The following is a 21,077-nucleotide window of genomic DNA, read 5'->3' on the forward strand; positions in this document are numbered from 1 at the left end:
AGTCAACTTTATCTGTCATATTTTCTACCACAAACTAACCAAACTTGGCACACTCATTTACGATTGAGATATCTATGGAATGGAACGTGTTGATTTCACTTATTGTTGTTACTTTCATTGTTAGAGGCCACCATTCTTAAATGAACAATCAACTTTATCTGCCATACTTTCTACCACAAACTGGCCAAACTTGGCACACCCATTTAAGATTGAAATATCTAGGGAATGGTACGTGTGGATTCCACATATTGTTGTTAGTTTCATTGTTGAAGACCACCATTGTTAAATACACAATCGTTGGATTTCTCCATTATTAAATATACAGTCAACTTTATCTGTCATATTTTCTGCCACAAATTAACCAAACTTTGCACACTCATTTACGATTGAGATATCAATGGAATGGTTCGTGCCGATTTCACACATTGTTGTTAGTTTCATTGTTAGAGGCCACCGTTGTTAAGTAAACAATCAACTTTATCTGCCGTACTTTTTACCAGAAAGTGAAGAAACTTTGCACACCCATTTAAGATTGAGATATCTAGGGAATGGTACGTGTGGATTCCACATAGTGTTGTTAGTTTCATTGTTGAAGGCCACCATTGTTAAATATACAATCAACTTTATCTGCCACACTTTCTACCACCAACTGACCAAACTTGGCATACCCATCGGATTACAACTGAGATATCTAGGGAATGGTACCTGCCGATTTCACAAATTGTTGTTAGTTTCATTGTTATAGGCTACCATTGTTAAATAATCAACTTTGCCATACGTTCTACCAGAAACTGACCAAATTTTGCACACAAATTTAAGTTTTAAATATCTAGGGAATGCTACGTGTCGATTTCATGTATTGCTGTTAGTTTCGTTGCTGAAGACCACCATTGTTAAATACACAATCGATGGATTTCTAAATTATTAAATAAACAAACAACTTTACCTGCCATACTTTCTACCACAAACTAACCAAACTTGGCACACTCATTTGCGATTAAGATGTCTATGGAATGGTACGTGTCGATTTCACATATTGTTGTTAGTTTTCTTGTTAGAGGAAACCATTATTAAATAAACAATCATTATTAAATAAACGATAATAATCATCTTTATCAGCCATACTTTTTAGCAGAAACTGGCCAAATTTTGCATACCCATTTAAGATTGAAATATCTATGGAATGGTATGTGTCGATTTCACATATTGTTTTTGTTTCATTGTTGAAGATCACCATTGTTAAATAAACAATCATTGGATTTCTTCTTTGTTAAATAAACAATCAACTTTATCTTACATACTTTCTACCACAAACTAACCAAACTTTGCACACCCATTTAAGATTGAAATATCTAGGAAATAGTACGTGTTGATTCCACATGTTGTTAGTTTCATTGTTGAAGGCCACCATCGTTAAACAAAGAATCAACTTTGCTATATTTTGTACCAGAAACTGACCAAACTTGGCACACTCATCGGATTACCACTGAGTTATCTATGAAATGGTACTTGTCGATTTCAGTTGTTGTTGTTAGTTTCATTGTTAGAGGCCACCATTGTTAAACAAACAATCAACTTTATCTGTCATACTTTCTACCAGAAACTAACGAAACTTTGCTTACCTATTTACGATTGAAATGTCTATGGAATGGTACATGTCGATTATCAAGGGCTAACAAGCCCTAGCCAAATTGTGTGTAATACGTCATTATGCGTTGGGATCAAACGATATTTAATCGTGATCAAACGAGCTGGCCAAATTCCGATTGAATTTGTTTTCATGGTGGCTGTGGTGGAGGGGCTAACAAGTCATTGGTAAATGTTATTGTTCGGAAAATGGAATAGTGCAAAAAAATAAACATTTCATTCAGAACTTTGTTGTGCCTGCTTTGTAACCAGTGTGAATTAGTTGTGTTCCGCCAGATTTCTTTTCATTCTTTCTTTTCTTTTTTTCTTACTTTCTTTCTTTTTTCTTTTTGTCTCAGGTGGAGCGAGATGGCCCCCTACAGCGTTCCTAGAATTACACTCTAAAAGCCCAAAGTGTTCCTAGAGCTGCACTCTAAAGCGCGCCATAGACGCACGCACTTGCATTACCAACATGTATGAAAGGTTTCTTTCATCAAGCATCTTGAAAGAATTTTTTACCCACACACGTACCAACGTGCTGTCCAACATACTGAAAGTAGTTTGAGAAATGTGGAGGACGAGGAAACGCGTGCTTTTTCTTTCTGCAACTGCACGACCTTGGCATGCGACGGAGGAGAGACTCACGTGATTTCTTCCGCTGTCGTGATTGGCGGACCTAAATATAAAACAGCCACCTTGCATGAACGAGCCCATACACGGTAAACATGCACGCAGAACGGCAAAAACATCAAACATGTTTTCAGAAGATTTTGAAAACTTTTAACATATATATACACAGAGCGTTCAAAAAGTCTCTATACACCTGAATTGTCACATATTCAAAGCAACGAGAAAATTATTTTACTCAAAATTTATTATATTTTATGGCATAAAAGCACTATGTACAGGGCGTAGCATATACACACGCATTTTAACACACATTTTCACAGCAAATGTTGGAAATGTACCCCATGAGCCTCCAAACTATATTTGCGAGAGAACAAAAGCCTTTTGCGTTGTACTCTTGAAGGCCAAATAAATAACTATCAACTACCAAGCTGAAACAGCTCATCAAAATACATGCGACCTGTTTTGCAATGCATGCACGATGTCTGTCACAAGTTCACATGACCCGGGATCGAACCAGGGACCACTGAAGATGAACACGCTACTACAGAGCCACCAGATTTTGTTGCTGGCTCCCCCTTCCTCTGCTAATATTTTAAAGAAGCCAGGTCATGCTTGTACTCTCTATTTGTGTATTAAGTTGACTTAGAACTATCGTATTGTTTCTGTTCACAAATAATATATGACACTTTTCTTGTAATTATATTTGTTTGGGTGAGGAGAGAAATAGATGTGAGAAGTTACTTAGCTAATGATTCTAGGAAGAAAACCTAATCTTCATTTTCCCGGTATATAAAGAATAATACATTTTGATATCTTCATCAATGTCTCTCTGATGGGTTGTTATAGGTAGTCCTTAACAGTAGCTGCCTTTTGTGTGCATTGTCATTATTATCTGACGAAGAGAGGAAATAGCAAAAATCTACAGAGAAGAAGGAAAAGAAAAAAGCAAGGGCATTGTGATGCTCAGAAGCAGAATAATAACCAAAGGCAAGTAATTATGTGCTGAAAAATAGCTTTAGATTGTGAAGAAAGGAAAAAAAAGAGGGTAAAAGAGAGAAAGAGAGCTCGGAAAGGAAGAGAAAGAAATTGGACGATTGTTCATCGAGTGACGATTGAGGAAACGATGATGGATGGGTCACTTCTGGGAAACGAGAGGAAGAAGCTATTATCAGCAGCTACTGCACACACACACACACACACACACACACACTGATATCACATGGAATTAGCAAGCGATTCGAAAGAAGGCAGGAAAGAAGAGTTGAAAATACTGCACAAGTACATATAGACTCGTCAATTGATGAATTCAAGGACTGGAATACGAATTTGCGTTTGATAATGAGCACTCTCAGACGTTTCCCCTCGAAGTTATTGAAGTGTGTTCACTACAAGTAGTGAATCAATTTTATACTTACATAAAATCTTCGAGACGAAAGATTCTTTTTACTTGTCTTCATTGGCGGCTCGTATGGGAAGTCACATCAGTAAAAATTAGCTTTTTCGCTACGAGTTAAGGGAGGAAAACTAAAAGATTATTAAATAAATAAATGAATAGTACAATCCAGGGTCATATTTATGCATGGGTCAACATGAGCCATGGTCTAAGGTAGCAAAACTTTTACATATGGCTTTGAGGTACAGGACATTTACTTGCAGCGTTGTCAACCTGATCAGAAAATATTATCGTATAGGTAGCACTTCAAAATTATTGCTTTTGTGGTAAAATTATCTTTTGTTTCCAGTCTCAATATCAAGCATTATTTTATTATGAGGAAACTAACACGAACACTCATAGCCGAAACTATATTTAATAATCTGCGTAGTGAACAAAAATTAAAATTCTTTACTAGTTTTTTTTTTTTTTTTTTTTAAATCAACACTTCATACGTTTACTTGTAGAAACTTATCCACATCAAGTAGGTAGTATTTATTCCTTTTTGATCAAATACATAACGCGGGTTTCCTGTATACGTGATCCCTGGTTTGATTGCAGGTGGTATCACTTGTCTGGAGTACGAACACTAGTAGTGGTTTGGATCAATGTTACAGTATGTTCCATCTCATACAGTATCCGTGTTCCAAATGTATGTTAAACTGCAATGATGCAATTAATCAGTTACCTAGTAATAATAAACAAGTGTAAGCAGGTGAATTTATTTCATGATTTTAAAGTACGATAAACACAAAATGTAGCTAACAGTGTAACGTAACAATACTTGAATTACTTCCCTATTAACGTTAAATTACCTTAACTATTTACCTTCTCGAGACATTGGTCGCCTTTGTAATGTTTAGACTAGTTTTGTAGCATATGTTGTAAAATTCATTTTCTTTTCTTGCACAATGGATTGAAGTTCTTTCGAATTAAAAATACCTCCAGAATTATTTTTTTTACATCTTACGAGGAATTGTTAAATTATCGTATATTTTCCTGTTATCGTACATCAGCTATCATACGGAAATCAAAATTATCGTATGATTCGATAATTATCGTACGTGTTGGCAGCGCTGCTTACTTGGTATCGGTGGAGCCATGATTCAGAATTTTTGTTATTGGTTAATGTTGCCCGTCATTCAACTTGGCGGAGTCATTAATACGGATGTTAGTTTTAAAAATAATTTTTAGGTTCTAGCCGGGGCTAGTGACCTGATTATGTAATCCCAGCTCTCTTGGACGTGTGCTGTGAGGGTTGATCTTACACATGATGGTGTGTGCACTCGCGAACTCCGTGAGATTGTAAGTCCGGTCGTGAGCCTACGTTTCTGCTTAAACGAGCAAATCAGTTAAAAGGTGCGGCTTATAACGCGAAAAAATACGGGATTTACTTAAGTAATCGCATATGTTATACTCTTTATAATGCAAAGTTGTATCAGTTTGTAACACTAATATGCAAACTTCAAAATATTTAAGAGTTAAGGATTGCATAAACAGCTAGGCGAAAATATTTATACATTTTAAATTCTTGTTATAAACAGACACGTCAGTGTGACAGTCACGCTAATTTCCAATAGGCTAATTCATAATTAGGGTAATAGTTGTCGTTAGTGTGCGGGCAATTTGCAGACAAACCGAAGGCTTGGGGGAGGGGAAGAACTAGTGTATTTACCTCAAAGCTAATGGACCGATTACAATAGAATTTTTTATTAATACCTTATAGTTTGAGGATGGTGACAGGTCAATTCTGTAAACAGACCAGTAGTGAATATTGTGGAATGAAATGTGAAAAATTGCTCGAAACTTTTTTTTTTTTTTTTTTCCTGTTCATTGCTTGACAGTTTTCACAAAATGGGGTGGCAATATCTATCGTTTTCAGTGCAGAAAGCGGTATATTGATATACGCGTAGCTACTTCTCGACTTTTGCTAAGGTCTTGAGAAGTGACTTCAGGAAACGTCTTGTCGGTACAGAAGGAACTTCCGTACGCTTCGACTTTCAGAATATACATTTTAATGCGGCTTTGAGATAAGTTATTCGAAGCTAACGTGTGAAATAGATCTATAACTGTCCAATATAGCTATAGTATATACAATATACCAACTGACCTACACCAGGGGTGGCCAACCTTTTGAGGTTTCAGAGGTGCTTTTCATTTCAGAAATCTACTTATCTGTTTACTAACCAGCTAGAGACTATCAAGCAATACTATATAGTAAGTGATACAGAGAGTATGATATAGATCAGCACAGGTTACCCCTCACAGTTTGCTAGTTAACTGGTAGTCCACGGTCCCCGCGTTGGTCACTCCTGGCCTACACAATAAGAAATTGATGCTGGCTTCCAGCTAAAGAAGTTTTAATTCCTTATTGATAATTATGAGATGGGTCTTATACAAACAAACCAACTGTAATAACTATATATGGGAGATTCGTGTTGTGTCTCAGTGGGAAATCGCTCACCTCTGGCGCGAGGGATCCTTTCTCTGGTTCGATCTCAGGTCATGTGAGCTTGTGGGAACATCATATCCGTGCGCTTTCTCGAGTTCTTCTGTTCCTTTTCACATTCTCATTCCACCAATTTCTTCAATTTAAATAATCATCCATCCCCTTTAGCCTACAGAGCATAATATGGGACGTAAAAATGAAAGATTTCTTTTCATTCTCATTTTATTGTTACAAAAATATATAAAATGTTTGGTACGGGAATCGAACTTGATAATCTTATCGTATTATTGAGAAACCACTAAGGGATGATTTTATTAGTAACTTTGAGCGAAATGGTTTGTCTATATCCCATCGTAGAAAAAGGAAAATAAGAACGAAAGAAAGAAAAAAAAAAGTTTGTCGTTGTGACAGGATGTTAATACCCGACTCACGTTTGAGAATAATAGCCAATAGCAAAAGGGTCTCTCGGATAAAGAGATGAAGGTCTACTACAAAGGAGAAGCAGGGAAGATGATGATGAAGCGTGACTCCCGAAATTGTGAGGGGAAAAGGAACCCACCCCCTTCGTCGTCTTTTATGTTATTACCAGGAAGTTCGACTGCTAACTTCTAATTGGCATCTATCGACTTCATCACCTCCAATTCCTTGTCTGCGTTTTAATATATTTTGTTCTTTAAAGAAACTCGAACGACTTCTACAATTATTGAATATATCTGTTAGTTACTAATATAAAAGTCAATTCTAGTCTGTTAGTTACTAATATAAAAATCAAAAGTATCCAAATCAAAACTACCAGTTAACTCAGTATGATGTGCTTATTCCGTAAAAAATACGAAAACTTGGGATTTAGGGGCCATCCAAAATTTTTATGGCCCCTGATATCCAAAAAATCCAATGTTTTTCATTCAATTACAAATTTTCTTGTACGCCTTATATCTCGATAACTACATATACTGCAGCCAAAGCAAAACTACCACTTAACTCAATATGGTGTGCTCATTCCGTAAAAAAATATGAAATCTCGATTTAGGGTCCATTCAAAAATTTTGTGGCCCCTGGTCTAAAAAATCCAATATATTTCATAGGGGCCGCGGTGGCTCAGTGGTAGAGCGTTCACCTCTGGTGGTTGGGGTCCCGGGTTCGATCCCAGCCCCCGCCAAGTGAACTTCGTGATGGACAAACACCGTGTGCATGGGTTTTCTCGGTGTTCTCCCGTTTCCTCCCACTTTCTTTATTCCACCATTTCATTCATTACTCATCATCACCGTCTCCTTTAGCCTAACCGGCATAACCGTGGGACGTAAAACTCAAAGATTTCATTTCCAATATATTTCATTCAATCAAGTATTTTCATGTATGCCTTATATCTCGAGAACTACATATAGTGCAGCTAAATCAAAACTACCACTTAACTCAGTATGATGTCTTTATTCCGTAAAAAATACAAAATCTCGATTTAGGGGCCATTCAAAATTTTTGTGGCTCCTGATCCAAAAAATCCAATATATTTAATTCAACCAAACGTTTTCTTGTACGTCTTATATCTGGAGAACTGCATATAATGTATCCAAATAAAAACTACCACTTAACTCAGTATGATGTGCTTATTCCGTAAAATATACCTAAACTTGATTTAGAGGCTGTTCAAAAATTTTGTGGCTCCTGGCCCAACATCTAATTATTGGCCAAGATCGCAATCTTTTGATCCATTTTTTGGATCATTCCTAAAATTCTTGTTTCTCCTTAACTAAGTAACTATTCTTCTCTCAATTATGATGTTATGCTACATAATTTTGTTTTTAATTTTTATCTATTCGAGAAAAAAATAAGTTGATCGTGTTAAGGTATTGAAACAGTCATACAATAGCGAATGTTACCTAATGTAATACATAAAACTAATATGATGACAGTTGTAATTTTATAATTACTTTCACATTAATATAGCGAATACTACAAATTTCACCTATACGACGAAAATATTAAAGTATGTATGCTGCATGTCAAAAAGTAACTATTCTGGGAGATAAAAATGACACGATTTATTAAAGTACTAAAATGTTTGTAACGGAGCGAAACCAAAAATTTTGGTCCGTTACACATTATTGTTTAAAATACTTGTTCGTAGTCTATTATCAGTTTTTCATACGTTTTGTTAATTACGTTTTCCAATATCCCCCTTCTTCTTCTGTGGTTATACTCATGGCTTTACCACTGAGCTAATATAATATACATTGGAATGCATTAATCGCATTTAACCTAGAATGAACATATCGATTGATTAAAAGTAAGTATAAACATAATGGGATATTTGATGCTATTGTAATACTACTTTGGTGGAGTTAGTAGATTGTACAGTGGACACAAAACACAAGCTGGCGTCGCGCACAATTGGGGGTAGATAAATCAAGCTGAGTAAAGTTATGCAACTAGTCAAAAGTTACAGTGGCACAACCACGGTGTACGAATGAGTAAAATAATTATCTCACCCTCCAGCCACTCTAATGAATTAACATGAGCACCAACGCAATGAACGGAAGCTACTAGGATCAGGAATTTCTACCCAAATGATTCTATTTCCCCCTTCTCTCTCTCTCTCTCTCTCTCTCGTTCTCCCTTCGTTGTGTTCATGCCATCGACCCGTTGAAATACCGTGCCACGCTCATTCTTTATCATACTTGAAATAGTTCTTGGAATATTATTCAAGTGAGAGGTTTCACAGGAGCAACCTCTCCCTTGGTTTTAGTCCGCTAGTTGTGATGTCAATAATTTTTCTGTTTGAGAACTGTGAAAAGTAATTCAATTTATGTATTTTTTTTTTTTAATTAAATCTCCATAAGTTGAGGCAGTGCCGTAACTTTGCTCATATAAAAGGATTCCCACAGACTTGGAAAGTCAGGTAATGTCAGGATTTTTTTAAAAAAAGGGAAAAGTCAGGAAAATTACTGATAAATTCTTTAATGTCAGGGAAACAAAATAGTCATTCTCGATAATGAAGGCAACTTTGAAAGAAATATATATAGAAAAGCTCTTGAGTAGCATTCGCTTTTTTGAACGAGTCATTTGAGTCACTTGTTGCACGTTTTATTTGTTTTTGACATCGAAGATCTTCCGATCGTTGCTTGTCTTTAACCGACTCATAACCGCTTTTGAATAGCTCATACCATTTGTAAACAATCTTCAATGCCACCTCTTCGTCATCATACGCTGATTTGTGCATTTCGTGAGCTTCTTTGGCATTTTTCCCCAGCTTAAAATAAAACAATGTTGACACGTTCCTTGAAATTCACGATGAGCGATAGACACTCTTACACGTCTTTTTCTGCCTATAGAAGCTAACTCGACACTGACTGTTCCAAAGGTTCAGACTACCAGACTTAATAGTTCAAATGGATACAACGGCGATAGGTGGCGCTGTGCAAGTATATTAACCGGACTTTTTGATCATACCTCGTATAACTGATCTGGTACCTTCTGTGCGGCGTGGAGATTTCCAAGCGTATCTCCATATAGATAATGTTGAAACTGTGTATTGCACAGTATTAGTTTGTGTTGGACACATAACTCTACCATTCTATCAGCTCTCTCATTTCTCTCTCTTAATACATAGGGTCCCACATTTCTGTTCACTCCTTCTCGCATCTCAGCTTTCCAATCCTCCAGGAGTTCAGATTGTTTACGCCTTTAATTTCTATTATGAGTCAATTTAGTTCGTCATACGTCTCTTCAATCTCGACATCATCACGGGAGGTCGTCAGCATATATACGTGGATCATCACAGTTTGGTTTGACTTGGTATCGAATTTTGCTAGTACAGACAGGCCACAAAATAAACATCCGTAAAGGCTGATTTGTATCTCGCCTACGCTACATTTTGTAAAGTCTCGGCCATTGTTGCAGATATAAGGAACTTTATAACTTAATTTGCATTCTGCGTAGAATTTCCTTTAAACTAATGTATATTTCATTGTATGTTTGTACTTACGTACGTAGAAAAGTTCTTATTAAATCTTGTAAACGCATGGAGTTGCTATTACTTTTTCCATTACCTAGGTATAAAAACAGCCCGAATTGAGAAATTGAGAAGCTCGTTCTTTTTCTTGAAGTCGGCTAAAAATTAACTGGTAAGAGAGATAGAAAGTAAATAACAATGCTGGAGAAAGAAAAAGAAAAAGAAAGTGGTTAGGACATTATTCGAGAGGGTATTATCCAGGGGCGGACGCCGGGTGGGCCAACATGATAAAGACCACCAGTGCTACGTAGAAGACTGCGTAAAATTTTCTCATGGATACCTAAAAAGAAAAATGAAAGGGAAGGGGATGCTTTGGTTATCTGAAATGCTTCCAGTTCAATAGTAGGAGGTAACTTCGGATAAAAACCCAAAAGTGTATCTGTTTTTGTTGGAATAACTGTTACGTTTTCTATCTCGTTACGAAAATTTCGTCTCGTGGACAGTTCGTCTAGGTACTGAAAAGGAATCTTAAACTCCAGGTAACTAACTAAACAAATGTTGAAGAGAGTTTGTCAAAAAGTCAAATACTCAGTGATGGCTCTTAAGGGAAATCACATAGGTAAAGATGTACACGTTACTGATACATGATAAGAGAGAGATCTTACTCTACTAATTCGTGTATATTACGCTCTGCAGCTTTTATTTATTTATTTATCGAAGTTTAGGGTTCCTTTTCAGCACCAGAACTATGTAAGACGGAATCAGATCTCGGGACCTCGTGTACCAAAGGCATGCGCATGTTCGAAGCCACTAGATAAGCGAGGAGAGCTCACTGTAAAGCTGTCTGAAGCATTCTTCCCTTAACTTATAGCAATGTGACTTCCCACATGAGTAAGGCTTCGATATGTCCCAGTTTAGCTGGGATAGTCCTGAGTTTACATCATTTGTGCTCCAAAAAAGTTTTGAATCTGATTTTTCTAAAAATAAGTTTATATCATTTGTCTAATGTTTAAAAAAAACGCTTGTATTAGTCATTGATACATAACTGACAAGAGGGGGCCGCGGTGGCTCAGTGGTAGAACGTTCACCTCTGGTGTATGGGGTCCTGGGTTCAAACCCTGCTCCCACCAAGTGAACTTTGTGGTGGACAAACACCGTGTGCGTGGGTTTTCTCGGGGTTCTCCCACTTTCTTTATTCCACCAGTTCATTCATTTCTCATAATCACCGTCTTCTTTAGCCTAACCGGCATAACCGTGGGACGTAAAACTCAAAGATTTCATTTTTTTACAACTCACAAGACTACTCTACTCTGTGTCACTCACGTTTGGTGAGTGTTGACCTATTATTTAATTAGTTCTTTCAGTTGAGCGAAAATAAAGGGCATACGTATGACTACAGTAAATTTTCATAGAATGTCCTAGTTTTTGTAGTCAAAAAGTCTGGGAGCTCTAGTGAGGAGTCGCCACTAGAAATAGCTGAAGTTGTGTGGAGCAATTGAAACTCAACAATATTTGTTTCGATCTTTCGTTTTACAATAAAGCCTGCAGGTTTTGTTGCATAGACTGTACATATATTTGCAGCGAAATCTTTAGCGAGAAATTCATTTGGTCTCCTTATAAATTCCTTGTTCCCTCGACATGAATAATGCCAATTTATATGCTTCATAAAGTGATTCAGTGAGACAGAGAAAGAGAGAAAAAAATGTCAACCCTCTGTGGAAATTTTCTGGTATTTTGCCATACAGTACGCGTTTAGTATTATCGACAATAATGTTCCTTTTTCCTCGTTTCGTAATTACATTTTTGTGTGCTTCTCGTTTTTGAGGACGAACAGAAAATAGGGTTTCTCTTGCCTGCCCGTAGAGGGCAGAAATATCGCCGCTGACCAGAAAAAGAAAAAGGAACTTAATGGACTTAAATTAATTTTTTTCTTCTTCTTTCACTTCGTTCACGTACTACGAAACACTGTGGAATCGTGACTTGGATATGAAAACGCGTATTAACTTACGATTGAAAGTAGACCGCACAGAAAGTTTTAAAAAGCTTGCTGTTTGAGCAAATGCTTATCTAGGATGCAGTTGGACTATGGCATACTCATAACTAGGCCTATGTACCGTTTCCGAAATTTATTTAAGTAACACATTAAAAAGATATACTTCGCCTTATGCAGAGTCGTTTCAACGTTTGATTAGCGTCATACTAAAAACCTGATTACTGCAGGAAACATATGTTAGTCGAAGTCTTTAGTATGGCACTAATCACGTGTCATAACGACTCTGCATTAGGCCCATTATATTTGACTGATAATTAATGTGGACGCAGTGATTTACGCATAATAGTGGTGTTATGCAGAGTTCCAGAATATGAATTCGTGGTGGATATCATCCTTTTTTTTTCTCCTTTACATTATCTATATTTCGCTACCAGCGCCATCTTAGCAGGATTATAGGTCCTTGGTTGAGTTCACTGTGCTGGAGCCTCTCGACAATCACTCACAGGAAGAAAATTTAAATGGAGCTACAATTAATGTAAGGTAGCATCAAGGGAGCACCCATTAGGGATGTCCACTGGCTGCGGACCCCCCCCCAAAAAAAAAAAATACTTCCTAACTCAACATACATTTGCACATTTTCTCAATAAAACTATAGTGGTTTAACAGGGAAATTATTGGTATATCATGAAAATTTGATCTTATATTTCATCTGTACTCTTTCTCTTATAAAAACAATTTAGTTTTATAGTTTTTTTCTGAAAATATAGGTAGGAGTATTCTACAATTACTTATGGTCTTTCGGATGCAGAATGGCAGATGCGGAGTCACTATGGCAGAGGTGATTGTAACACTAACTCAGGGATACTGAATCAAACACAAATCCAATATCCATTCGTAGCACAAGAACATTGCAGCCAGGGACGGCCTCAGGATTTTGCCAGAGGCACAGTTGCGAATGCACACAAACACTTTTATTCAATGTGCACTTTGGAGTACATAATATAAAACAATGATTATTTACGCACATATTCTTATTAACTACATTATAGTAACTATTATATTACTATTATCACTATTGCAGTAAATAAACAATAGTACTACAGTATTTAATTTAAATTATTAAGTACTGTAGTATGTGAAAGTAATTTAGTATATTTTGACATGTAATTCCAACACTGGCGTCTATGGCATGTAAAATTTAAGGGGGGGGGCATCAAAGAAAGGGCTTGGTACTACCTAGTCCAACCTGTTTATTATCTTCGATTCAATTTGTTACTTTTCTGCTTACCTTCACGGACCCCTAAGGTATATCAAGAACTAGATTACAATCGTTTCACAGCCTGAATATTATATTCCAAATAAATATGATTATTATTATTTATATGATATTCTGTCGTTAGTAAATAAATTAAATTGGAGTAAAATATTGAATATTTTATACTTTAAAATATTGGAGGGACGCGTCCCTCTCGTCCCCCCGCCAGAAACGCCCATGATTTCCAAGAACTAAACATACTTTGAAAATCTGAGGGAAGGGATAACTTCCCCGCTGTGGGCGGCCACTATTGCAACAGATATTATTATATAGTTTAGTGTAGACTACACTACTGTATAGTAGTATTTATTGTGGCAAGTCACTTGACATATAGAATATCTTGAGGCTCCTATACTCCTCGGGTAAATGCCCATCAGGCCCATGCGTTAAGACATTAAGAATTTATTTGATCATTGGTTGATTATTTATTATTAATGTGGGAATGGTGATTTAATATAATGTGCGAATGGTGATGGTGCGCCGAGTTCCAGGATACGTGAGCTTGTGGTAGATAGCTTCGTGTTTTTGTGTGTTTCCCCCTCCCCTCTATTTACTACATTCCGCTACCCGTTCATCACCATCCACTTTAGTCTGTGTTCTCTGACCGACAAGTCATAGCATGAGATGTGACAGAAATGTTTACTGTGTATATAGGTAATGCTCTTTTTTTCTTTAAATTACATTGTAGATTTAAAACTCTGTGCTAATTTTGGAAAAATTTCCCTGTTTAGCCAACTCTTTACCCGCACTGAAATACCGTGAAATCAGCGAAGTCAAGCAGTACCTGGTTTGGTCCGAAGGGTGATGAGTAATCGTTTGTACTCACCAGATGGCATTGTGGCGGCCACCCATTATTGTGAAGACAATTGGGGAGCGTATTTCGAAGAAAGAATTAATGAAATCCGGTCTAGAAAGCCAGCGTTGACGGCGAGGAGTGCCGATGTCTTGAGTATTGGTACACATTACTCGAAAGGCATGAGCTCCACAAATCACCTGATAGGTTCTGGGCCCCAACTGCTATTGTGCGAGGAATTGAGTTGTTCTGTTTGTTTATTTTTAGTGTCACTTTTCAGCAGTAACGCTCGGGGCTGGACTGGACTGTCGGGCAAATATCCGGTGCAGTCTCCCCTTTACGGTGCCACAGCAAAAAACTATAGTTAGAAACATTCATAAATGACGTACATAATACCAATTGGTATGGCACCTTCCCAGTATCTATACCATCGCTTTTTCATGCGTTGCGTTCACCCCTGACGAGGCAAAATGATATGTGGAACGTACGATTTAAGATGAAATTCAAACTACTGTAATGCGTTCAAAGTACTCCGGGAATCGTGCACTAAATACGCTCGTCCTAGCCACCATGCCGGGAAGATGTCTATGTGCATAATATTATATGCCTGTCATCATACATGTTGTTTTATGAAACATATAACACATGATATACCACCGATTTGGTCGCAGAGTGGTATGGTACTTAGAAAATGCTACGAATAATACTAGTATTCATAGTCACAGTTTATACTTACTGTATATCCGTAGCAACCATTGATGCGGATCTACTCTGGTTTTTCCGGTATAGATTCAAGCTTCAACAGTCTCTTTTTTTCATCTCTCAAGTTTTAAATTTGTTAACTTGTTGACCTTCAGACAGAACGTTGACTTGTTATTGGATATTATAGTTGCAACATGAATACCATCCGTAAAATTCAATTTATATATATATATATATATATATATATATATATATATATATATATATATATATATATATATATATATATATATATATATATATATATATATATATGTGTGTGTGTGTGTGTGTGTGTGTATATATATAAAATACGGTATATATATTACATCCAGTAACATTCTTGCTTTTTTATTAGGTAGTATGTGTGTGTCAATTTCGAAGTTAAAACAAAATATGTAATTTGGATTTCAATTAGTACAGGTGTGGTTAATACTTAAGCGGAGATAGAATAGATCGTTATATCTGTCTCTTACATAGCGGAAAAAGCTTCTAGCTTCTATTATGCAATCTTAAACTTTTCAAATCTGTGATTTCCGTTTTGGTCATAGAAAATTTTGGCGATTTCCTGAGGAATAAATAGTACAGGTAGTCCAATAGAAATATCCCATATTTTATCCGAATACAGATCAGAAAGAATAAATAGCAAAATAATAATAATAGTAAGCTTCCAAAAATGGAAGTTCAAAAGATTTATTTGTTTACTGAAACAGAACATTATTATTATTATTATTATTATTATTATTATTATTATTATTATTATTATTATTATTATTATTATTATTATTATTAACACTGTTCGCCATACGTCCCTGTTTTATGGGACTGTTTTCCGATTTTGATTTCTTTAGATTTCTTTTTTATTTTATATGTACTTATTTTGAGATTATGAAGTGTGAACGTGCAATAAAAGTAAGGATAGGAATGGCGAAAGAACCTTTAAGAGGAAGAAAATAGTATTTTGTGTGGTTAATAAAGACTCATAAAATGCTTCGTGTGGAGTATCGTACTGTATAGATCAGAAAAAAAATGGGTATTACGCAAATCATGAAAAAGGACAAATATTTCGAAATTTGGATCTGGAGAAGAATTGAGAGAATTAGGTGGGTCAAGCGGAAAACAAATCAGAGGGTCTTAGAAATGGTGAGGATGAAAAGAACAATTTTAGATATTATTAAGAAGAGGAAGAGAAACTGATTGGGATATTGGCTAAGAAGGAACTGTATAATGAGGGATGTGCTAGAGGGTATTGTGGCAGGAAAGAGAGGGAGGGAGGAAAGGAGACTAATATTAATGGACGATATCAAAACAAAAAAATCGTTCGTGAAGACGAAGAGGTTAGCGGAAGATCGTAGAGCATGGAAGCTTCTCAGTTGCGGCAATTGATCTGCCGATAATGACAAAATACCTGTGATGAGTACCGGTACTTATTATTAGTAAGTACTATCTAATTTAATCTAACTTATTTGAAGATTTTAAGTAATAAGCACATAAATATTTTCTCAGTATCAGTTTATACTCTACTTTCAATATTGTCATAATTCAAATAAAAGAATGTTGGAGCTCACGGATATTGTTATTTAGTTGCATATTTTTTTTCTTGATTATCTTTGCGCTCCAGAAGCAATTCAAATTTTAAAACCGGATATTTTAACGTGTATTCCGATTTCAATTATAAGTTTATAGCCACCCTATTTTAATAGTAATCTGTGCCTTTAAGGGCATAATTAGTATATTTATTATTACACGAATAATCGTATTGTGGATGCGAGTTTATAATCTGCGAGGTCATTTACAATATTAATGAATACATTCCTTTTAATATAACCCTCTTTCCTCAGAGGGGAAAGTCTAATGGATTATGGTCTGGTGAATGTGGTTGCCACCAAGTTGGCTCACCAGACGTAGTAGTAGCCTAGTTGTGATTGATTTTGGGTTTCGCGCCCCTTTCAGCACCGAAGTTACATAAGAGTAGACGTACAGCTTAACGTGGAAGTCAAAACCACATGAATCGAACCTAGGTATAGTCTAGTGATTTGCGAAGTACTTACTAAGGAATCTAAATACATTTAGACTTGAATGTAGAAATATCTTACCATTTTGATAGATTATGTTGAGCGTAAAATAAGTTCTCTGAGAGTACAGGAAGTCCAAGCTATAAAGAAATACATGGACTGGGGACTATAACTTAAACAAAAAAAAGTCTGACCGAGAATCGTATCCTTTGTTAGGCTGTCTCAGTTGTTCATTTGGTTCATGCCCGTTTGGCTTATTCCCGTTTCGCCTAATGACCTAACTACCAATTTATCTTATTATCTCCATTATATCTTATCCGAAGGCGGAATGGATATTCTCGTTCCTCCTACGCCGAATGTCAATGTCAAGAGGATTACTTAATGTCTGATGGAATTTCTTGCAAAGACCATTAAGAATATTCATTCCTCAACATAAACAACAGCTACAACGTGTTCAGCTGTGATTCTTGCCAATTTCGTGCCACTAGCAGTTTCAAAAGTACACCACTTCAAAAATGACTCTGCTTTTTTGTAGCAGTCACTTCCTCAAAATTTCATTTTCAAATAAACTTTTTGGCAGCAAAAACAGTCAGTAAAAAAAATTTAAAAAAATAAAAACACCTTCTAACGTAAATAAAAGCATGGTAAGTAGGTTAAATAATATTAAATGACTTCCATTGTTAGCTTGTTCTGCAATAAGTTATAACGTACAATTCACGATTTTAATTAAACCTAACGTGAACTTTAAAAAAAAAAAAAAAAAAAAAAAATAGGAAATAGTCTTACTGCTTGGGAGTGGAAATCAGCCAAGGACGGATAAGGGTATAAATTCAGCCCGAACTTATATGTTTTCCACATGTACATAATGTTATAACTAAAGAATTTCCCAATGACTTAAATGAAAAAAAAAATAATTTTGAGACGACATACTGTATGAAATCTTCCTTTGAGGTTTCCCAATCATCCACATCATTTACAGTTGAGATCAAGAAAGGGCAAGAGGATGGACATTAATCGTTTATCCACATATTTCCTAGAAATTACTGGATTGCTACGTTTTCAACATTTACTTAAAAGATTGCATGTAATATTTCACAGACATGTTGTCAGCAACTATGAATAACAAATTCCAATGACAATAACAAATGAACGAAACTCAAATACATTAAACTAGTAATCGCGTAATTTTATGAGTAAATTGATGTTTCCTTGTGAGTAAATTGCAGGGGCGGACTGGCCCACCCTGCTACCCTGCAAATGCAGGGTGGGCCCCCCAAACAGGTGGGCCCCCTCCACCAATTTTAAAAACATGTGCTCAACTAAACCTACCAGCATCAAAAATATGGCAGGGTAACTCCCGCAAACTTGTGTTTTGCATAAAAAAAGACGTAAAGTTAAACTTTCATGAACAGACCTTATTCTTCTTCACGTTTATCGACTTGAAAAGGTTCCGCCTATGAGACAATCAGGTCCTAAAACATTGCGGGGGTTGTTGTAGTGTTTTAAAGTTGACTTTAGATTAGTTTTTACTTATTGCACATGTATATATTTTGGGTTTTCTAAAACATGACATTCATTTGTTTAAATAAGGGGTTTAAATTCATTACATAAGAAAACAATAGCACTATATAAATAACTGAAAGCACCAATTCCGGTATTATGTGTGTTTACAATAAAAAATGATAATGCCAATTACACACTGTATGAGTTACTATTAAAATGTTTCTACTTCAGATTTTTTGTAATTAATGTTTTGCTTTTGTATGAATATATGGGATACTATTTATGGGTTCGAAGATGGACTTTTATATGTACTATATATGAAGAATGCCAAGTACATTTTTTTTTTTTACATTTTTATAGAGTGGGCCCTCATTTCAGTTTAGCAGGGTGGGCCCTATGGTTGCCAGTCCGCCCCTGGTAAATTGATAAATAATCAACACATTCTTTGTTTAGCTTCTTTATTACAGAGGATATACTCTTGCAGTGGTAGGCAATATTCGACTGATCCCAGTCCTCCTGTTTCGTTAGTGCTGTGCTCAGACCTGTTTGATAACATACGCCACAAATCGTTTGCTCATAACTTTGTATTTTTGAATTTGAGCCAAATTATATTTGCCAAATTTAATTGAACAGTCTTATATCATATTTGCATATCATCTGCATGCTTCAGCGTCTTATATAAACTCTTAAGGAGCCCATACACCATCAGTTTAACTGAAAACCTAATCATGACGTCAGAAGTGAAGGAGAAACTGTGTGAACTGAAGGAATTTGTTCAGTTCAGTCAGTTTTTCATGCAGTTATTTGGACTGAAGAACGGTTATTTTGGACTGAATAAACGAACCGTCTTTTTCTACGATAACTGTGCTATTAACTAGTGGTGGGCACAAAAACCGGTTTTTCGGTTTCTAGAAAAACCAAAACCAATTTTTGACAATGTTGAAAAAACCGGTTTTCACTGAAACCGGTTATCGGTTTTTCACCGGTTTTTCACCGATAACCGGTTTCAGTGAAAACCGGTTTTTTCAACATTGTCAAAAATTGGTTTTGGTTTTGATTTTGATCGGTTTTGATTTTCTTTAAAACCGGTTCCGTTTTTTTTTTTCAAAATTGGTTCTATTTTTGACCAGAATAGTGCTTTGTTGTTCTTCAGAAACCGATTCCGTTTCCACAGAAATAGTTTTATGTGTTCTCCAAGAGTTTTCACCGAAACCGGTTACGGCGAAAAACCGAAACCGGTTTTTGGAGAAAACCGAAATGTCGGCTTCTCGGATTTTGGTTTTTCTAGAAACCGGTTTCCGATTTTAATAAAAACCAGTTTTACCCATCCTGCTATTAACTGGAGGAAACAGTTATCCCAGTTCAGGTCCTGTGATTATGGCAGCTAGTAAAAGTGAGGCATTGTTGGCTTTTATTGAAGCCTATCGTGCTCATCCCGAACTGTGGGAGATACAACATGTGCATTATGCAAATATGTATGAAAGAGGGAAAGCATATGATGTGTTATTTACAAAATTAAAAGAGATTGAATCTCAGATGACACGCGATACTGTTATTAAAAAACTAAACAACCTACGGTCGGCATATAGGAAGAGACTGCGGAAAGTGAACGAATCCAAGAAATCGGGGACTAGAGTTGAGGAAGTGTACGTTCCAAAGCTTTGGTATTTCAAGGAACTTAGAAGTGCATTCCACAGAACATCTGATGAAACTGAAGCAACTGAACTGGACTGTAGTCGATTAACTGACGGTACTCCACCACCCATTATCGGTTCAGTTCATCGTACGATCGGTTAAGTCAGTTTCTAACTCAGTTGGACTGATCAGTTAAAACTGATAGTGTATAGGCCCTATTATACTCAATTTTACTACTAGCTGTTGCGCAATAGATAACTACACGCCAACTTCTTGCCTAACATTCCGTACGAAACATGTGGACAAACACCGTTTGAGAGCGAGTGTTCTGGAAGTTCATCCGTTTCTCCCCACTTTCTTCATTTCACCATTTCATCCATTCTCATCATCACAGTCTCCTTTAGCATAACTGTGGGGCGTAAAGCTGAAACATTTTAAATGAGACGTAATCACACAAATTAACATGGAGTCTAAATCTTATAATGAGAGACAAAATTCTTATCCCTGTGACAAAATTCGCACGAAATCTCTGTGTTGAAATTTAATGATCAATCATTGCAAACATTTACCCAAAGTTCTGATCAAGATGTAAGAATAAGAAATATATTTTTGTAAGAAAGGATATGTTATTCTTAGAAAAGAAGTCAAAATTTAAGATGGCAACATACGAGGTAAGTGAGGTTATCAAGTGCATCTAACAGTTTTGAGTACATCCATCATTTTTGTTTTAGCCCTTTGATTTATGTGGAGAATTATTTTGTTTTCTTTGAAATGAGCTGGAATTTTAATTGTTTGATTGTTTTTTTTTTATTAAGTTGTTCTTCAAATGTATTTAAATGCCCCATTACTTCGTGAAAATTAAATTGTGTGATATATTATTATATTTAAGAATACAATTTAATTTAAGTGCTATTAATCAGTATAATGCAAATTTATTTTGAAGCAGCGAGCAACATTTATTTAACTGGTCTAGAAGTAGAGATCAGTAAAGTATTA

At 36.0% G+C, this 21,077-nt stretch overlaps 1 protein-coding gene across 5 annotated transcripts in view; it reads left to right on the top strand.

The window, feature by feature from the left end:
- The window catches only part of pyd (zonula occludens-like protein polychaetoid), a 640,754-nt gene that overhangs the window by 159,307 nt on the left and 460,370 nt on the right, over positions 1–21,077 (top strand). The gene's annotated exons all lie outside the window — the stretch shown is intronic.

The sequence above is a fragment of the Thermobia domestica genome, chromosome 13 (genome assembly GCF_964235325.1).
Source record: "Thermobia domestica chromosome 13, izTheDome1.hap1.1, whole genome shotgun sequence".
Taxonomy (NCBI): Eukaryota; Metazoa; Arthropoda; class Insecta; order Zygentoma; family Lepismatidae; genus Thermobia; species Thermobia domestica.